The following is a 19,567-nucleotide window of genomic DNA, read 5'->3' as shown; positions in this document are numbered from 1 at the left end:
TTTGAAAAATATGGTACCAATAATATGTTGTTCAAGTGGAATGGGTTTGGGTCTCTTTAGAATTTGGTTCTAGATTCGATCTTTGAATCCATGTGTAAGGGAAAGAAAAAAAAAACACAGTTGGAAATGAGTCTCAAATATGTGACAGTATTCTGGGAAATTAGTCTCTCATTTATCGGGTGGGAGGATAATCGGGGCACGGAAAAAACTAAAACTAGCATAAATATGCTCCTCATTTTTGTCTAACTCTTGAGCTCTACTTTTGGAGAACTTGATAACAAACTAGAAATAGAGAGATTACTAAACCCTCTTGCTACTTGGAAGTCAACTTCTCATATAAATTCCATTGACTCCACTCTCTAAAGTAATGCAACAAAACGAAGATGAATGGTATGTTTTTATCTCCTTCATCTGGTTGGCTCCTAACAATTTAGTTCGACATGCCAGATCGATAAGGGCACATGTACAACCATTGGAAGAATCAGTTTCTTGAATTAACAAAAGTGATAAAACCACCTCAAAGGCCAATAAAGAGGAACACAAAGAAGATGAGAGCAGGGGTGAGAACCATTCGACCTTTTTCAAAGGGAAGTCTCTTTTATAAACTTAGGAGCTGAATCAATTTCAAAAGAATAGTGACTACCCCTGTCCTAACAATTACATTTATTCTTAGCTCTTCGAATGGATGGCATCCCTGAACAAGTGACCTTAAGAATCACGGACAAGACATACTTCAATGAATGGTCAAAGACTAACACCGGATAAGGATGCATACTGGAATTTGGTGAAATGGAATTTAATAAAGTCTGGCACGATCTTATTATTCAGAGTAGATTAGTCAACTTGGATTCATAGAAATTGGGTTGTTTTTAGATTGGTGTATTGTACTATTAAGAGAACTTAATGGTTGATCTCTTAATAATAACTTATGGCAGACAAAAAAAAACTGAGGTCAAACGAAAATTTATAAACCTACAAGCGAAAAAAGTCTAAATATCAGAGATGTGCAACATTCAGATTCTCCTGTCACACTACTGAAGAGTATATTGAGCTAATTGATGTACAAGGAACCCAAAAAATTCTTGTCCTATCCATTGTCTTGAAGGCTAGTCTGATTTTCTTATCAGCAAAGCTTGAAGAAAAATGTGGCCTTAACTGAAGGGTCCTAGCTAAACAAATAATGTGCTTTTTTTAAATCCAAATATTTTGTTCCAATTCAAGAAACATTTCCCCAACGAGAGCCAGATTACAAAATGGATATGAACTGCAAGTGCATGAACAAAGTTGTTAGTCACAGATTATCATCTTCATAGCTTTGCTGACTGCCTTGATTTCCTGATCTAGGTATGAATCTGTCAGAAGTAGCTTGAGCCTGAAAGTGCCAGATTAAAGAAACATATGAGAATAGTGAGTTACATCACAGTTCTAGACTACAATCTGAAGCAATCTTATTGGAAATTTCTCATCAGTTTAAACAATTATGTGAACTAAATGTTTGTGTAAGCTTGCAAGTAGATAAATGTAATAAAGATTCATCAGTTTGAAATTAATTGTTGATTAATTAATAGACAATACCCTTTCCAAAATTTGGTAGTAATATTTTATAATCTCATTATCCATTAAATAGAACTACCTTAGAGAGAGGATTTTGAGTGCTCTCAATAATAAAATAAATTCATTTGGAGTCGTAGCAACACTCACTTTAACACATTATTATTTGGCTTAATCATCAAATTAGTCCTTGTCTTTGTGTCGCCGTCTGATCTAAGTCCCTCCTTGGAAAAATTTGTTGAAAAGGTCCTCGTCAATGCAAAACGTCTGGAGCAGGTCCTAACCAGAGGTAGGAGCTCCGGCGAGTGATGATTTGGAATGCTTATTGGGTAAATGAAGTTGACGTGGAATTTTAAAAAAAAAATTAAAATTACACATCAGAATTGTTTTCATTTAATAGTCCATTTTAATTTAATTAACAAAAGAAAAAAGATCACAAAAATCATTTTATTAGAAAAATGATTATTTTTCCCCAATTTCCCCAATCACGATAGTTGATGCACAAAGCTAACCTTTGCTTCTTCTTGCCCACCACCACCACTTCTGGGTCTAAATCTCCTCGGTTTCTTCTTCCACGCCCTTGCTCCGCCGTCATCGCCATCGCCATCGCACGCTCTGGTTCTGGACGCTCTGAACCTTTGGTTGCAAGTGGGGTTGGTCGGCATCCTCAAAATGGCTCGAGCGAAGAAGAATCGTCGAAGCTTCTAGAATTTCCATCTTCAACGCAAAACCTAACCCTATTTCAGATATAGTCGAGTAGCGACATGATCGAATTACATCAATCCGCGAGGGAGAGGACGAATTGCTCGCCCGCCACCTCCAGACCTTCGTTATCTCTCTCCATCCAAAACTAGAGTCCAAATCGAAAGAGGAGCAAGGTTCAGAGCGTTCAAATCGAAAAAGGAACAAGGTTCAGAGCGTCCAAATCGAAAGAGGAGCAAGGTCACAACAACTTCCCTACGATTCAGGCTCCTGAGGTTGCGGGTAGGGGTTAGAGTTTCTGGATTCGATTTTCTATTGGGGGTGGGGGTGAGGTTGCAGGTTAGGGTGGGGATAAGGTGTGGGTGAGTACGGTGGGAGAGGGAGGAAGATGAGAAGGTGGAGAAAATTTGTTTCAGAAAGAATTGATGAAAGATGGTAGAAGATGATGATGATGATGAAGGTACAAAGTTTGAGTTGTACAAATTCCAGAAAATGCTTCTGGTGATAATCCTGAGATATGCGTTATTATTTACTGGATTTGAATTATGTACTCTTTTTGAGGGATTCTTAATTTCTGGTATATGCTACCAAAATAATGAAAGATCCCTGAAGTAAAAGAATAAAAGGGTTAAATTATATTTTTAAAAAAATTGGGGTTTTAATTTTATTAATTTAATCTAATTTTCTGATATGTAATTTGTTTTTTGTTTTTTATTTATTTTCAAAATCCACGTAAACATCATTAAACCAGTCAGCGAGCCAAATCATCACTCGTCGGAGCTCTAGGCTCCGGTTAGGACTTGCTCCAGACGTTTTGCATTGATAAGGACATTTTCCACAAATGTGTCCGGGGAGGGACATAGATCAGACGGCGACACAAAGACAAAGACTAATATGAGGATTAAGCCTTATTATTTTCAACACAATTTGTTAAAATTAATGTGGGTCCCACTAAATTGGAAGTGGACCCCATCTTTTAGTGGAGCCCACGTGAATTTCAAACAATCAATAAAAGAGTGTTGGAAAGAAAGTGTTCAACTAGGTATTGCTAGCATTTTCCATTCATAAAATGTAGTAGAAGCTATTTGAACTATTCCAACACAATCAACAATAAAATGTAATATTAAAGGCCTTCAAATCACACTGATGATGTTATGAATGATCTGGGTTCCAAATTCAAATTTTGAGAAAGATTACCTGAGTTGCATATTATGAACTTTGCGCAAAAAACTTGAGAAAATCATTCTTCTTTTTACTGAAATTGAATTTCGCCATGTCCAACAGAGTCCGTTCCCTTTTTAAATCCTCCATAACATTTTCCTTCTTCCATTTGATATCCTTCATTTGCCTGTCCGTTTCGATCTCGCCATCAAGCTTAGTTGAATTATCTGGTCTTGGAAATTTCACATCAACATCTTCCCTGGAGATCCGAACAATGTTTTAAGAAAATCACATATTTGATTGTTGCATTCTTCTGCAAACAAATTACAACAGTTTTTTTAAAAAATTCACATATTTGGTTGTTGCATTCTTCTCCATATTTTCTCATATGTCAATATTTGTTTCAATATAGAATGGGTATAATTTTAGGTTTCCACCTGTCATATAATTCTCAACAGATGCTTCAAGAGATTAGACATAATGCATAGACATATAAACCATGCATACTCTTACTTACCTATTGCCCAAGGAAAATACACCACAACTCCTAACCATTCCTCCGTCTAAAGAAATAGCTCAGTCACTTATGCAAGGAAGCGCTTGTATCATTCCAGCTTTTGTCTTATAAACTTGTAGACGAGAAAAGAGATTATAAAAAAGAGTTTCTCTGAGGCCACAGCCACTGGGAGTTACATAAAATAGGTTACAGCTGTCGATGTTAATCATATTGACAGCAAACCCCAGAAATCCGGGTGGACACTCCCCATTGGGTAATCTCGGCTTTAAAATGTCCAACTTTCGTTCGGAGTCATCAAGGAAATATTTGCCAGCATAAGGCCTAAAACAAAATAGGTAGAAAAGTTAAAAAGGAAAAAAACAAGTTTATCCATAACCACGAATCAAAGACAAAATCAAAGGACACTTGTAGTCCTGCCTTAGAGATTCAAGACATATCACTTGAAATCGACCATTCAAAGGCCTTCCAATAGCAGCACCTAGCCCGTGAAGACCAGAACTTTTATTTATGCAGCCTACATTGTCATACATTTCAAGAGCTTTAACTCCTTCATAGGTTCTACAAACAACCGCTCGCATAGTGTCCGCTCCTAGATACTCCGAGAAAAGCCTACATTCCAAATAAGTTAATTGAAACTATCCACATGTGTGCTTACATATTCATAGATATTACCAATACAGAAAAAAATTATTCTGTCTTTCTTAAAGATAATAGAAGACTGAAGAAATAAAGAAGCATGAACAAGGTTTAAATAAGCACATGATTTCACAAGCCAAAAAGAAATATATATGCCAAAATTACCGGCTTAGATTGTCATCCTCAACTTTTCTCAGCATAGCAACAATGCCCACAACATCATTTGTTGATGAAAGCTGCAATACCTGGGCTCCATGGAAAATCTTCAGGTGGCACAAAATACCAGCAGCAGATTTTTCATGCTGCAATATTTGTTTATTTACCTCCTCGGTTGTAAGGGGATCGTTCGCATTACCAGCTTTGGTTGTACTTGAAGACTCTGGTTTCCCAACAATAGCTATGGATAAAAAAAAGAAATAAATACATAAATGACCCCTAACTTTTGTTGGTATACACATGTTATAGAAAGGTGAATAAAAGACCATTTACAGCGTTAAAATTTGTAAGTTTATCATATTATTAATCCTAATAACTACACATCATATATACACTTAATTTTCAGCCTATACACGCTGTATGTTGTAATATTAACAATGCCCCCATAAACTTCATAATCAAAACACTAACAGGTAAAACTAGTATCGGTGACCAATAACTATATCACTGGTATTGCACTCAGCTGTAAATAGAATACCGACCTTGCAAGTGCATACAACAACAACAACAACAACAACAACAACAACAACAACAACAACAACAACACCAAAAACAACAATAACAACAACAACATTCTTATCCCACTAAGTGAGGTCAGCTATATGGATTTTATTACACCATTGAGCAAGTCCCTGAAATTATATTAAAACTTAAACATTGATTAAGTTACTGCACCATAGAGATCAGGATCATGAATATTTTCAGGATAAGTAGCTTATTATCCCCTTGCCAAAGAAAGAAGAAAAAGTCCTTAAGAAGTAAAACAACATACCTTGCAAATGAAGAATGACATTGTCTAACTTGCTTTTTTCATTGTTCAGAAGATTTAGGTTGTCCTCATGTTGCTTAATTTTCATCCTTAATGTATGCAGATCCCCTTCTAGTATCTGCAAGTATGACATATGTACAAGATAAGTTTGTATAAACCATCATCACTAGGTCGAAATCCAGAAACTTATGTCTGTGAAAAAGTGAGATGCAAATGGTTTGACCCCTTCCCAGACCCCGCACACGCATGAGCTTTGTTTACCGGGCCATCCTTTTTTAATTGTAGATAAACATCCATCCATTTCTGCTCATAAAAAGTGAAAGCAACATAAAAAATAGGGAACCTGGGATTGTCCATTGATGGAGTCTACTTGTGTAAATACTCCATTTTGCACATTGCCCTTTGCTTCAACACAATTTTCATTCAAATCCACAGGCACTAATGTCGAAGATCCTTGGCTGGACAATGCCTTTGTATTAACTGGATGCTGCACAAGAAGAACTTATTCACATAAATACAGATAGATTGCCCAAGATGCTCGCCCACCCTAAATGAATGAACATAATTCGAGCATTTAGTTTGTGCTTCAGTTATAGTTGGTATAAAAGTAAATTCACTTTTAATTGAATGGAGAACCAAAGTTCCTTTCACGTTTTCACCTAGGAGATTCTGCAGTATGGGGTAGAGCTAGGCCTATCATGAATTCTATGAATGCCAATGGTTATATGTATATTAGCAAGTTTGTCAAACTCGAGAGGTTAAGAAAACTCGTACCGTAAACTCAAAAGAATTTGCCTCGTACAAGAAAATTTTAAAAAACCATAATAATAATGGTGGACAAACCAGAAACATTAAAAATTAACCAAATCATCTAGTAAAAGTTGTAAGAACAACATAGACCATGAATCCAACCGCATTATTCCTCCTAGATCTGTTTGAAGAAGCTTTGTCTCCTGAGCTTTTTGACCGTTCAACTTGAGACATCCTATCCGACTATCCTAGTAATTGGGGTAAAAGAAAATAATCAAAATCAGAACAACAACTCATCAAAACTGAATAGAGAGATGAGAATAGAATTGAGAAGAGATATTAGAAGAGTTGTACCTTCAAAGGATAGAAGCACCGTCAGAGCAGAGTTTTGTGCCGCTTCGGAGCCTCACCAAAGCCGCGTTGGGACGTGAGAACTCAGAATGAGGGAAGAGAAGAATGGAAAACCCTAATAGAATACCCAAAATTACTAAAATGTCCCTGTCACAAACTTTTTTGACCATAACACCGTGTGTGTTTTGATCCCGTGAACCCCCCGGTAATATTGCAAAATTGAGCAAGTTCACTTGAGATTACTCAGAAATGAGTTTACACTCGAGGTAACACAATTTTGTACCCTAAGCTCGTAATGTCGTAGATTACGAGATACCACTAAAGATTGACAACCATGAGTATTATCATAGAACTCTTGCTCAATTTATCCTTTAATTCAGTTGACACACAAGAATGGAGCAATGCACGTGTTATTCGCTAGATGGTAAATGATAATGAGTCTCAAATAAGAGCCCTACTTCTTGTTACGAATACGAACACAACGAAATTCTTAATGACCAATTATGTGCCGGTCAAAATACAACCTAAAATACATGGGGTTAAATATGGGGATAGAATCATCTCTCACACTACCACATATCATTTCTCTTGTTTCGCGTCAAATCGTGTCGTAATATTTAGTATTTTCGTTAAAATAAACATACAACGGCAAACCTAAATTGCACAAGGAATTATACTGATGGTGATGCCTATTTTTCTTGATTCAACAAGAAATAAGGAGGCGGGCACAATGATAATGACTCATGTAAATTGAAAACTATATTTAAGAGTATCACACAAAAGGTAAAAAGGGAAACTAATTATCAGGTTAAGTGTGAAAAATGGGGCAAAATTAAGTCAAAACAAATTATATACATGCATGCATTTTAGGTAGCAGAAAAATACAATGTGAACTTTATTTCCTGATTTCGAATGCCTTGCCAACCATGCGTGACTAATATGATTCCAAGAAAACCCAATTTCTGCCATAAAAAGCTCTATCTTCTATGCATGTAACAACATCAATGTGAGTGATCAAAATATGGGTAATGGTTAATTGTCATTATTGTTACATACACCCTAAAATTAAATTATGAGGGAGTAATTATCAAAGTCAACATTGTTGAACAAAATTCTTCGATTGATAAATTTCTAAGCCCTTACAAAGTCTCAGGTGTAGAAAAACAGAAATTTTCTATTTGGGTAACCTAGAACGTTAACAAGAGGAAACATGCACAGGAACCAAACGAGAGAGGGAAAAAAAAGCATGGACCGGGGTTTTGTTATTGCTACTGGGAGGTTGAAACATGGTTCCAGAGGGTGATGAGTGCTTCGAGTGTGAGTCGGAGTCAGCGCGAAGTGTGAAAGGGTAGTGCTGGTGCGGTGCGGCGGTCGCGTCGCGTCGAATACGAAGGGGAGGCTTGCCGGTGATGGAGGCGGAGGTCGTCCGTCGTCAAGGTGGCGCGTGAGTCATAGCACCGGTTTTAGAGAGTGAGGCTGGGTAATGGGTATTTCCTTCTGTCACGATGAGAAGAGAACAATGGAAAGTGACAAAATTATTTGCGAAATAACATCCACCATCAGATTCAATCAAGTGTAAGGAATGGTCCATATTTGCAGGGGATCCAAATCCAAAAATAATAGAAAGATGATATGCAATATATGTACCCAACAAAAATAGATGAGGTGATAGGAATAGAATTTTGAATTATATTTTTTAACTAAACTAAAAGATTAAGAAGGAAGTTGGATTTTATGTAAAAAAAAATAGAAGAAGGAAGTCGGATTTGAATGAAACAAATCTCAATGTAAAATATACTAACAAATTACGTTTGATAGGTTGATGGGGGAGCTCCAGGGATCGATTTCTGGATGGTGCAATTAGCGCTAGTCATCAAGCTCAAACAACATTGATGTTATGATTGACATCTTTAGCTAAGGATGATACATTTATTATCTATCAGCCTAAATTCAATGCCAGCAATTGGCAACCATCGAACTCAAACAACATTAATTTTATAATTGACTTTTCTACCTTAGGATGATGCATTCAATATATCTCCAAGGAATAGACAAGTCTGGTCGGAGAGGGGATGATATCACTATTACACTAGTTATGTCTCATTGGAAAGTAAAGATGACAAAAGAATTTGAGAGTTAAACTTTGATCACACTTATATGCATTGTATCGGTGTTCCCTAAACGTTAATTAATGAGAGGATATTCACAAGGAACCAAACGAGATAGGGAAAAGTGGAGAGATAACTGACCTGGTTATTGCTACTGTGAGGTGGAAACATGAATTTGTGAGGTTGAAACGTGATTTTGTGAGTGAGCTCCTACTCAGAGTCGTAATTTGAAATATCCGAGAGGGATAAAAGAAAGGATCTCTCTCTTTCTCTTCTTTTGCTCTCAAATATAAATGTTATTTGACAAGTTTATGCACCAATTACTTCAATTTTTTAATATAAAATTTGAATTGAATGAAATAAAATATTTGAAAATTTGTAAACAGTGTTCTACATCGCAGGCCCATGGGGCCTGAGGCGCACGACTTAAGTAAGTTTATTAATTCTCACTTTTAGTTACGTCTCGTCGTCGTAAGATGGCTAATTCCTGAACAAATTGGGTGTGGCTATAAGTTTGCGAATGCAAAGTCCCCTTTGGATGTTGCATGTTCCTCCTAAGGGTCTTGTTCCACTTCTTATGTTTGAAAGAGGTGTTTTGTTATTTCTAGGCAGTATTTGTGTTTTAATTTCGTTGTAAATAAAAAAAGTTGTATCTCGTCATGAACGCACACACAAAAAGTTGTGTCTGTTTGTGCTTAAAGTTTTTGTGTACTTTTAGCATTTCCTTTTTAAAAAACCAAACTTATTAATAAAGAATTAATTTAACGATCATTTATAAATATCTAAATGATGATTAATGTAAAATATTTAAGTATTAATTGATTGAATAGCTATTTTAAAAAGTAATTAATATCAACGATTAAATTTTTTTACATTTGGAAAATTGATTTTGAATTTTGATTGGTTTAGTAAACCTGAATATCATTTACAATTTAAATTTATTCATTTACTTTGTTTGAGTCATTGTTAGCGTCGACTCCTTTGAATTAATTCACCACAATGACATTATATCATTTTCGGATTGACAATTATTGAATTCCAGCTCTTTTTTTTTTTGAGTTGTTTCTCATGTTAAATAGTTTTAACATGTAAATATATATACATCTTCTCTATTTGTCATCGAGTACTATGTATTGTTATTAAATTCTTTGGATTAAGTCATGTAGTAGGCCACATGATCAATGTGATTTACTTATTCTTCTCCCTCATTTTCAGTTTCTCATATAACATATTGAACATGAGGATATATATAGAGAATAAAGAAATCACAATGTTGAAGTGGTCAACATGATTGAGTTCAAAGAATTCAATTATCGTGCCTCATATCAATGACAAATAAAAAACATTAATATAATGAAGTTATTCAGCTCGAGAAATGGCTTAGAAATCAAACAATAGATGGAACTGAATAATCATCACTCTAAATATGAACTTGACGCTATCATAATGAAAATAATTAAAACATTTTTTTTCAAAGTTAATAATGAAAATTATTAAAACATTTTTTTTTGAAAGTTAAAACATATTTGTAACAATTAGAAGACATTTATAACGAATTGTAATAACAATAACAAGCAAGAAGAATATTTGTCCACTTAAATACTTCATCTGTTTCAAAATAATTGATCACTTATAGATAATAATATTTTTTTAAATATTTGTCCACCTAGAATTACACAAAAGCATCAATTGATGTCTTTCTAAACAATACCCCTACAAGAAGAATATATGAGAAGTGACAAAAATACATTTTAAAAGGTAAAATAGGAAAACAAATAATAATTTTCTGAAACTTAATTTTATTTCTTAATATGCGTGGAAGGATTAATCAAGAAGAAGAAGGGACTAAGGGTCGAAAAATGGGCTTGATCCGCTGGGCCGGTCCATTTGGCTCTCCTTTTTTGACAGGTTGGGTTGAGTCTTTCAACACAAATGTCAAAAGTGGGTCCGTTCAACACATGCCGCATTTTAGCAGGTAAATGGCGGGTTAGGCCGCCTCGCCAACCATATTGTCGTTCCTAATGGTGATGAAGATTTGAAAGATGATGATGGTGATTAGATGCATCTTCTTCCAAGAGAGTACGTTAGAACTTATGTTTCGAACTAAAGACTATGTTAGAACTTACTTTGATTTGTTCTTTTGTTATTTAAAAGACATTTATGAGTTGTGAATTTTTGCATCTTGTGAGTTGGTTATGAATTTGTGGTTTTTATTCCTAGTGTAATTGTTGAGTTGATTCTTAAGGAAATATTTGGCAGACAGGTGGGAGGGGAATAAACTAAGATATAAGAGTTATGTTTCATGTTTGTCATATTTTCAAGATGGAACAGAACATGACATAAGGCTCTTGGAACGGGACACTTTGATTCCGTAGAAAATGGTGGAACGAAAGGGAACATAATAAAACAAAATGCTCTCTAAAAAAATTACACGGTAAAAAATGCCCCTAATTTATATTTGAAATATTTTGTATCCAAACAATTTAAAATTCATTTCTTAAAGTGAAAAACACTTACTATATTTGTAGATAAACATAAATGAATTTTTGCTTTTAAAAAAACAGTTAAAATTAAATCAAAAAATTTTCAAAAGTTAAATCACTTTTTCTAAGCAATGACAAAAGAGTCAATTATAGTGCGTTTGTTTCAACTTATTTTTAGAAAGAAAAAAATAATTGATAAAAAATTTATGTTTGTTTCAGCTTTTTAAAAAATCATTATTTTTAAAAAAGCTGAAAACATATTATTTGGAAAAGCTAATTATTTCTTAAGTCCAAATATATATATATATATATATATATATATATATATATATATAGGGAGCATATCAGGTGAGAGGAGTGGTTTATTATGAGAGATGAGAGGGGTTAATAATAGCCATTAGATTTAAATTAATGGTGCAGATCTAATCAATTCAAAACAATCCACGTCACCCCACTAGTCACCCAATTAACTCTAATTCTTGTATACCACGCGCATCGTCTTCCACATGCCTTTGTTCCCCTTTCTCCCTTTTACCCATAACCTTTCCGATCCATTCTTGTTCGTTCTTCTTTTGAATCTGTTCCAATTTCACTACATTCTCTCGTCGGAGACAACTCTCTTCCGTCTCCGCCGCCGCTCACATTTTCCACCGACGACACCTGGTCCCCTCCCTGTTGTCTAAGCTCTACAGGATCGACGGCTGAGGCGGCGGCGCTGGACTCGACAAGGAGAAGCGGCGGCGGGTCTCAACAGAGTGGCGGCGGCGCGCGACAGACTAGCAGAGCGTGGTGGTGGTTCGCCGGAACTAGAGGGGGTGGTGGTGGCCGGTTCAGATCTGAAAATGGAAGATGGAGACGATGGCGGGTTTCAGATCGGAGAAGGGGTCTACGGTGGTGTGATTCAGAGGAAGAAAGGGTAGTTGGTGGTGGAAACGGCCATGGAGAGTGAGAAAAGGTGGGCAACGGTGGTGCGTTTGGGGCAAAGAAAAGGAGCAGTGGTGGTGTTTGGGTCAGAGTGGTGGTGAAAAGGGTTGATGTGGTGGTGATGGAATGGGAGGTTGGCGGCGACTGGCGGCTATGGCAGAAGCGGCCGGTGAGAGATTTTTTTGGAGGAGGAGGTCGGGAGAAGAAAAATGAACCATGGTGCTTTTCAAATTCATGGGTGGAGAGAAAAGGTTGCAGTTGTAGTTGCAGTGTGTGGAGAGAGAGATTAACGAGAACAGAGATGAGAGGGGCGCGTGGGGTTGCAAATTAATTAGCATTATAGAGAGGCAGTGTAGACTTAAGTTGCAAATGTATCATCACCGTTGATGTTGATCCAATGGTCATTATTAAATCCTCTCATCTCTCACTATAAACCACTCCTCTCACCTGATATGCTCCCTATATATATATATATATATATATATATATATATATATATATATGGGCATATCAAGCGAGAGATTGTGTTATGGTGAGAGGTGAGAGCATTCATTAGTGACCGTTGGATAAAAATAAACGATTCAGATCTGCCCTTTTTTTAAAAGGTAGAAAACGTGCACATGCACATGATCCATTAACCCCTTCCCTCTTCTCTCTCGCTCTCTGCCGACCACCCACTTCTGTCCTTTCTCCATCACCGCGGCCGGCTCTGTTTCATTCCCTCCACCGCCAAAAGCCTTTGCTCCGCCGCACCCACTCACTTTCGGAACCGTCTGAGCAACATCATGTTGCAGATCGACGGATCGACCATCAACAGCAGCCTCAACATGTTGCTCGTGAAATTTGTGAGTTCGTCATGGTGGCTCCCACCTCCTAGAGGAGGTTGAATGTGGCTGTGATTCATCGGTGGAGCGCGGGCACGTTCATGGTTCATAACGGTGGCACTGTCTAGATCTCATCATCGGCGATTTTGATTTGGATCCGGATTTGCCTCTCGCTCCTCTCCGTCGTCGTCAGCCTTGAGCCCTCCATAATCGACCAACCAAAGCCACTGCTAATTGTTCAAAACTGCTCTATCACGCAGCCACACTGTCAAGAGGGTGCAGTGAATAAGGCAATCACCCCAAATCGATTTCACATATGAACAGGGAAATTATCCCCAAATCAATTTCGCACACTCATGTTCTCGACAATTAAAACTTTCCACAACCCATGAGCATATAAATATTATGGTTAATTTGGAGTCGAAGAGAACCTCTGAATGATTCAAAAACAATTGTTGTTGCTTGGGCATCAAAAGCAAACACGGTGAATTGGGTATGGAGTGTGAGATAAAGTTTCAGTGTATACCAGAGGAAGATACACGAGTTGTGAAATTTTCATTTAAGCCGTTGATTATAATCAAATGGCTAATATATTTTTTAGAGAAAAAATAGATTATTCATTAATAATAAAAAGAAGGTACAATCCAAATGGAAAGGAAAAAGACAAACCCACAAAGCAACCCAAAGAACAAAAACACCCAAGAGAAAAGCGCAAAAAACCTAGCAGATAGAAGGAAAATTTTCTTTAAGCTCCGCGGCCAACCCGCGAATGGCATCTTCATCACTGTTCGAAAAAGACATGCTTGCAAACTTAGCCAGAAACCAAGCCTTCGTAACTCTCATCTCTCACAATAAATCACTTCTCTCACCTGATATGCTCCATATAACAATGGAGATAACAAAAACCAAAATCTCCAACCATCCACAAGAATATACAAGAAAAATACCCTCTTATAAACAACAAGAACCTCTGGGATTTCCCCCTTAGAGTTTTTCCCACTGGATTTTTCCTAGGGGGTTTTAATGAGGCTCTTCATAAGCTATCTTAGACACCAAAATAGCACTAAGGGTAGTTTGGCCTCTGGTTGTTTTTGGCTGGGGGTGTATGTTCTTTATTTTGCCTTGTCTTATTTTTTCACCCAATCTACATGAGAGGATTGTTCTCATGAATTATCTTTATCTTAATATAATCTTTTGGTTCTACAACAAAATAAACAACAAGAACCTCCCTAAACAAAGTTACTTTTATTAGTGCAGTCAAACACAAATCAACTTATGTTTTTCTCAAAATCTCTAAAAATTAATCTCTTTCTAGAGAGCTAAGAATCATTATTTCTTAATCTAAAATAAATGCACTCTAAATAGTTAAAAAAAAACAATCAGATTTCTGCATTTTTTCAAAAGCATACGCAGACAACTTCAAGAATATATAAGTGATTATATTTTAAAAAATAAGTGATTATTTCATGAAATAAGCAATAACAAAACGAGTTTCGTGCATAGTATTCATATGAGTTCAAATTTTTAAACTTAAATCAAATATTAAACATGTAAGGTTATATATGTAATTAAAATTATAATTATGTTCTAATGACTTGAAGTTACCAAACACAACACCCAAAACATTATTGTCTTATTCCATCATGTTCTATCTTGTTCCGTTTATGTTCCATTGTGCCATTAAACGCTACCTTAGTGTGGAATTTTGTTGAGCTTTTTACTGTTTATTATTATCTAGTTGAGATGAATCAAAATTCAATGACAAGGCTGACATGGAGCAATCATATCTTCTTATTTAATTTGGTGTTAGTGTCACCAAATGTAAATTTTCGCTTTTTGCTCATTTTTTTCCTTTTCTGATTACACAACCATTTTCTTCAATATATTTTTAAAGTGGGTCTGCCCGCCAACTCACTAAAGTATGGGCTGGGTGGAGACTTTAACATAAATCTCAAACGTGGGTCGACCCAAGCCAAGTTGCATTAGACGGGCTAATGGCGGGTCAGGCTTAATCCGTCCCGCTAGCCCATATTTCCTCCCCTAGGAGGGAGTATAAATCAAGAAGGAGGAAGAGGAGGAAATCTGAGTGGAAAGTTCTTGAAGTTTTCATTTATGATTTTTTGGGTTTAAAGGGTCTTCATTCTTGAAATTTAGATTTGCTATGTTGAATGTTCTTGATTTGCATTAAGGTTTCTAAATTGTCTTGAGTTTAATTGAATTGAGGTTAATTAAGTTAGTATATTGGAGTTACATTTAGTGTTAAGTTAGTGTTAATGAATCAGACATTGTTTGAAAATGAAAGAAAATAACGAAAGTGAAAAATAAATTTTAAATTTAGTTTCATTAAACACTTGCTAGTGCCACATGATACCGACTATGGCAAAGTCGTCGAAGCTCAACCAACAAAGACTAAAACTGAGATATATTTCCAAACGGAGAGGTGTTATTCAAATACGACTCCGACGAGTGACTAAAATCAGACATACTTCATTTAACGGGAGCATAAGTTTAACTTAGTTAACTCTTGAAATCTTCTATGTACATATGTAAAGCACACTTGAACCATATCATTAAATGCATTAGCAATAAAATAATTCCTTTGTATTAAATACATTAAATAATAAAAATAAAAACATAAAAAAACTACATATACTTTATTCTCATCATATTAATTAATAATTATTAAACTTTTCAATTTCTCATATTTAAATTAAATATAAATATTATTTTAATTTTAATTATTAATCTTGAGGAGAATTATAAAATTATAGTAATAATTAAAATTTACTTGAGTGTTGACTTTGAAAAATATTAAAAATTATTTTAATAACAAAATGATATTTATTAATAAATAATTTAGATAAAATATTTTTATATTTAACAAATTTCTATTTATATGTAAATGAGACTTGAGTCTTACATTAAATGCATTAAACCATCAGAATCTCATATTTTTTTATTAAAATATATTAAGAAATAATGAATTTTATTTTTAATAATATATTAAACAAGGGGGCTGTTAAATTACACCCAATTAATTCAGTGAAGGAGTAAGTTATCAATTAACACCTTTTTTTATTCACTAAAAAACCAAATCATTCAATTCAAAAATAGCATAGGTTTGTGGTTATAATTGTAATTTGGGTTTAAATTTCTTTTTGAATTTCAAAAACTGCATCCTGTCTCATATGTACTGCCCCTTCTTCTCCACTTGATGCTTTGAAATCGTCCATGCTTTACGTTATGCTCAGAGAAATAAATACTTTTTCTTGATATGCAATTACCCATGGTTTTTACTGGACAAATTAACTTTTTTTTTATTGAATTGGCACAACACCATGAGCATCAGTCTTCGCTGCCGGAGCTGGCTAGTGCGCTGGTAGACCTGAATGGAGAGAGGAGTGGGATCTTTGATAGCAATCCAACTCGTGATCGGAACTGTCGCTGGACTTCCCCCGATCGAGGCTGGCATAAGTTGAATGTGGATGGAGCGCTGGGTAGTAATCTTATGGCTAGCTGTGGTGGGGTTTTGAGGGACGCAGAGGGGAAATAGAAGCAGGGCTTTAGTAGAAACCTTGGAGATTTTCATGCTTTCCTCACAAAACTCATGGCGGTGGCTACAGCAGTAGACCTAGTTATGGGGCTTGAGCAGCCTCAAGTTATTATTGAGAGTGATAGTCTTGAGGTTATTTAGTTGCTTGAGTCTGAGGATACCAGTAGTCACCAATATGGACATATTGTCCAGGATATTCTTAGGTCCCAAGGGGTACACGGTTCGCTGGTCTTTCAATATGGAGCGAGAGAGGAGAACTTCCTTGCTGATTACCTAGCCAAGGTAGGTTTGGGGTTAGAGTTTGGGACGCATTGGTGGGATGTTCCGTTTGGGGAATGTCATAGTATTCTTGTAAGGGATCTTGATCCCATGGCCTCGCTTTCTTTGGAAGGAGTGTTGCCTTAGTGCTTTCCGGGGCTTTCGCCCCTCCATGTAACAAAAAAAAAATAGCTATTGTACAAGGATCCATTTATTCCTTTTCATCCGTTTATGGTGCTTGCATTGACTAATTCCAAAAATTAGCTCTCCGGCCATGAAAAAAATTAGGCTTAAATAAGTTTTTGGTCCCTAACCTTTACTAAATGCTTGGCATTGGTCCCTCGTCGGAGTAAAGGTGGGTTTTAGTCCCTAACTTTTGTCAAAATATTTGGTTTTGGTCCCTCCGGAGCTTTGGGTCAACGCCGGAGCTCCGGTAGCCCATGTGGCATTGCCACGTCGGATTAATAAGGTGAGGTGGAATAAATAAATTTTTAATTAAAAAATAAATTAATCTCTCTTCCTCACTAATTAATCTTCTACATCATCACTTTCAACAACAACAAAAAAAACTCTGATACATCATCATCTTCATCCTCAATTATTGATTTTCACCAACTTTCTTGGCAAACAATACCAGATCCAAACACTTCAAACAAATACACTAATTAAAGGTAAAACTATCCAGCAAGCGGAAACCTTGATGTTCCAGCTTGCAAAACCACCAAGAACTGCAACTAGTTTTTCAAGAACCCCCCAAGCACTCCTGCTGCAGTGAAAGAAAGGAGTATAAAAGCTACTGCAGCAACAAAAACAGCACAACGAGACTCATATTGGAGGACCAGAACCTACAGCACAGCTGCTTGTTCCACCTCGCATCGTCGTGACCACCGAGCTTCGATCGCGCCGCCACGGCAGGGATGTCGCGCCTCCGCCGGAGCCGTCACTGTGGCCGTGGGTCTTCTCACCCTCGATCTCCCTTCCTCCATCGCAATCTTCTTCCTTCGCGATCTTGTCTGCCACGAGTTCTGGATCCATCCCTCCGTCACCTCTGCTTCATCTCCTTTTTCTGATTTGGGTATGGATTTGGTTCATCTTCTGTTTGGTTTGGCTTCATGGTTTGGGGCTTGGATTTGTGGAGGAAGAACCTTAGATCTGTGTGTGAGAGATGGGTTTTGGGGGATTTTTGCTAATTTTTTTTGGGTTTTGTGGGGTTGGCTGTGGTGTTGCTGGTGGGGGATTTTAGAGGAGCTGGTGCCTGGTGGAATTAGAGGAAGAAGATGAATAGAAGTATTTGGCACCTGAGTTTTGAAGTTGAAGAAAATGGTTAAATTCCTAGGTTTTGGAGATGATTGATGAACTTATGTTGTTTCAATTTTAATGAATAAATGAAATTAATTAGGTTTTTATTACTGAGGTTAATTCCTCTCTTTTTTTAATTTTAAAATAATTTATTCCACCTCACCTCATTAATCTGATGTGGTCATGCCACATGTGCCACCGGAGCTCCGGCGTAGACTCGAAGCTCCGGAGGGACTGAAACCAAACCTTTTGACAAAGGTTAGGGATTAAAACCCACCTTTACTCCGGCGAGGGACCAATGCCAAGCATTTAGTAAAGGTTAGGGACCAAAAACTTATTTAAGCCAAAAAATTAAATTAACTTCAATATCTTTCAATAAGGGTTAATGGTCAAATTAGTCCCTGTCTTTGTAGTGAATTTTGATTTTCGTCCCTCCCTGAAAAATATTAAGCGATATCTTCCTGCAGTTGCATGCATTTTGTAATTAGTCCTCGCCGGAGGACGGAGCTCCGGCGAGATTGCCTAGTGGCAGGTCAACGCCTATGTGGCATGCCACGTGTAATTTTTAATTAAAATTTTAATTCCACGTGTGTAATTAATAATTAAAATAAAATAAAATAAAAAATTCAATATAAAAATTGCAAAAAAAGTTACAAAAAATCAGATAATTTAGTTATGTGCCTATATTAAAAAAAAAAACATAATCTGGGTATGCACGCTCATCCACCTTCTTCCTCATTCTTCTTCTGCTAAGAAATTGAAGTGAAACATAATAGCAGCAAGTCATTGCTAATCTAATAAGCCCAATCTACTAATCTAATTAAAATAACTCTACAATTAAAAACTCTTTATCATCATCACATGTATTTCCTGGGTTGTGTTTATCATTTTCTGGGTTTCAACTTAATATTAGCTAGCAACCAACAAAATCAAGTGAACCCATCCTCCCTCCATCTTCCCTCTCTTCTTTTCTTCCTCCTTTCTCTCTTTCTCGTACACCCAATAAGGGTTCTTCAACCGCTACCAGCATCATTTTCTGGGTTTTTAGATTGGGATTAATTTCAAGGTTGGGTTTTGGGTTGAAGAAGAACAGGAAGAGAAGGGGTTTCTGGGTTTGGGTTATGTTATCGTTTCTAGATGGTGAGGTTGAGAAGCTTAGAGATGAGAATTGGGTTCTGAGTTTTGTTCAGATCAAGCCTCAACATTGAACCTCAAAGTTGAGAAAAAAATGTGAAACCTTGGAGTATTTTCAATTTCTTAGCGAGCATACCCAGATTATGAAAATATTAGGGAATATACTACATATTGAATCCCTTTGTGGAGTACCGTCTCCCTTTTGTCTCTGCTAGGGTTTTGACCCCATGGGGTTTTGACTCGCATTGACTGTGTGGAGTTATTGCTGCCTCCAATCAAGTATTGGTCTTTGTCTCCTTCAACGTGGAGTTTAGGTCCGTGTCCTACGGTA

General features: G+C 36.4%; 1 pseudogene; it reads right to left on the bottom strand.

Moving 5' to 3' along the window:
• Window positions 1–956: 956 nt before the first annotated feature.
• Window positions 957–17,789, bottom strand: LOC130744106 (protein DEFECTIVE IN MERISTEM SILENCING 3-like; annotated as a pseudogene).
• Window positions 17,790–19,567: the final 1,778 nt, after the last annotated feature.

Source organism: Lotus japonicus, chromosome 1 (genome assembly GCF_012489685.1).
Source record: "Lotus japonicus ecotype B-129 chromosome 1, LjGifu_v1.2".
Lineage (NCBI taxonomy): Eukaryota > Viridiplantae > Streptophyta > Magnoliopsida > Fabales > Fabaceae > Lotus > Lotus japonicus.
The sequence above is the reverse complement of the archived record's forward strand: the minus strand, read 5'-3'. Positions and strand labels throughout refer to the sequence as shown.